Source organism: Larimichthys crocea, unplaced genomic scaffold (assembly GCF_000972845.2).
Source record: "Larimichthys crocea isolate SSNF unplaced genomic scaffold, L_crocea_2.0 scaffold525, whole genome shotgun sequence".
Classification (NCBI taxonomy): Eukaryota; Metazoa; Chordata; class Actinopteri; family Sciaenidae; genus Larimichthys; species Larimichthys crocea.
Window position 1 is genome coordinate 1917 of NW_020856854.1, and position 2285 is coordinate 4201.

At 45.9% G+C, this 2285-nt stretch overlaps 1 non-coding gene across 1 annotated transcript; it reads right to left on the reverse strand.

Moving 5' to 3' along the window:
* Positions 1–1226: 1226 nt before the first annotated feature.
* On the reverse strand, positions 1227–1309 carry trnal-cag (transfer RNA leucine (anticodon CAG)). The gene has a single exon. It is a non-coding gene; the product is annotated as a tRNA-Leu (tRNA).
* Between the last annotated feature and the right edge of the window lie 976 nt (positions 1310–2285).

Below are 2285 nucleotides of genomic sequence, written 5' to 3' on the forward strand. Positions count from 1 at the left end.
ACAATGTCAAAAGGCGTGGAAAGAGGCTGTCAAACTCATGTTAGTCCTTTGCCGTTGGAAAGCGTCTATCAAAGTTCATGTCATCCCTTGCATTGGGGAAAGCTTGCTATCAAAGTCATGTCAGTCCTTTCAAACATCACTGTAGGAGTCCGGAGATCTGACAACATATCCGATAAAAAAGCAGTCATTACCACCATTACGGTGCCGTGATAGACATCTCATGGCTCAACTTTGCCGCATTCAAGGTCATCCAGTTAGGAGATGTGTTGGCCATTTGTGCAAAGCCACACATTCTGGTAGACCTTAATGCCTATACTTCTACTGTTTACCTCCAAACAGCTTCCCTGTTTTCTTTTAATACTCATGGCGATCAGGCCCCAAACACGTCATACCACCATACGTGCCATTGCCGTGATATATCATGGTCAACTTTGCCGCATGCAAGCGTCATCCAGTAAGGGCGTGTGTGGGCCATTTGTGCAAAAGCACACATTTCTGGTAGACCTAATGCCGTATATCTACTGTTTACCTCCAAACAGCTACATGTGTTTCTTTAATACTCATGGCGATCAGGCCCAAAAGTTTTGCCTGGACTGGGCAAGTTTCAGAACCGATGGACGTTGGCCACTGTATTCCAATGTCAGAAAGGGCGTTTGGAAAGAGCTGTCAAAACTCATGTAGTCCTTGCGTTGGAAAGCGTTTATCAAAGTCATTCAGTTCTTGCATTGGGAGAAGCTGCCTATTCAAATTCATGTCAGGTCCTCTCAGATCCCGTAGGAGTCAGAAGATCTGACCCACATTGTGGGGACCGAGACAACCCTGTTTGCTATTGTCACTTCTGAAAACAAGGCGACAGGGCTACCTAACTGGTACTTACATGTTGTGTTTCATCCTACTTTAAAAACAGGTCCCCGAGATATAAACTCAGAATCGCTGGATTCGAATCCGCGTGCTAACCATTCCACCATGGAACCGCCGTACACGTGTTGATGAGACTCACTGCGGGACACGTTCTTTCTTACCATATATGTATGTCATGCAGCGAAGCGGTACAAAAAAGTGCCAGTAACACAGAAGCTACCATGAAAAAGCAGTCTTTATTGGGTACTTGGTTCACTTAGGTGGTCACTGTATACAACCACGTTCTAATTCTTCGCGATTTGTTTGCGGCAAAAGTACGCAAATAGCCTACAGGCCAATCAGTGTTCCAGTGAAAAATCTCTTTTTGTCAGAGGTGGGATTCAAACCCAAGCCTCCAGAGGAGACTGCGACCTGAACGCAGTGCCTTAGACCGCTCGGCCACCCTGACTGCTGGAAGCCATTTTTTGTGTGCAAATTTTGCAAAATATCAGGATAAAAAGCACGTCATGCCAACATACGCCGCTGTGCCGTGATCTATCATGGCTTCAACTTTGCCGCAATGCAAGGTCATTCATTAAGGAGTGTTGTTGGCCATTTGTGCCAAAGCACCACATTCTGGTAGCCCCTTAATGCCGTATATCTCTGTTAACCTCCAAACAGCTCCATGTGTTCTTTTAATACTATTGGCGGATCAGGCCCAAAAGTATTGCATTAACTGGCAAGTTTCAGAACCGATGGCCGGTGGCCATGTATCAATGTCAAGAAGGCGTTGGAAGGCGGCTGTCAAACTCATGTTCGTCCTTGCGTTGGAAAGCGTTATCAAAGTCATTGTCAGTTCCTTGCATTGGGAAGCTGCTATCAAAGTATGTCGCCTTCTCAACATCACTTGTAGGAGTCAGAGATCTGACAAACATCATTCAGGATAAAAAAGCACCCCCCCGGTCATTAACCACCATACGGTTGCGTGATGATATTACATATCATGGCTCAACTTGCCGCAATTCAAGGTCATCCCGTTAGGAGATGTTGTTGGGCCATTTGTGCAAAGCACACATTTCTTGGTAGGACCTTAAGCCGTATATCTATGTTTAACCTCCAAAACAGCTCCATGGTTCTTTAATCTCATGGCGATCAGGCCCCAAAAGCACGTCATACCCCCTACGGTGCCATGCCGTGATTTATCTGGCTCACTTTGCCGCAATGCAAGGTCATCCCGTAAGGAGATGTGTTGGCCATTTGTGCAAAAGCACAACATTTCTGGTAGACCTTAATGCCGTTATATTCTAATGTTTACCTCAAACGCTCCATGTGTTCTTTTAATACTTCATGCGATTCAGGCCCAAAAGTTTTGCCTGGACATGGCACGTTTCAGGGACACCGATGGGACGGTGGCCCCACTGTATTACAATTTCAGAAAGGCGTTG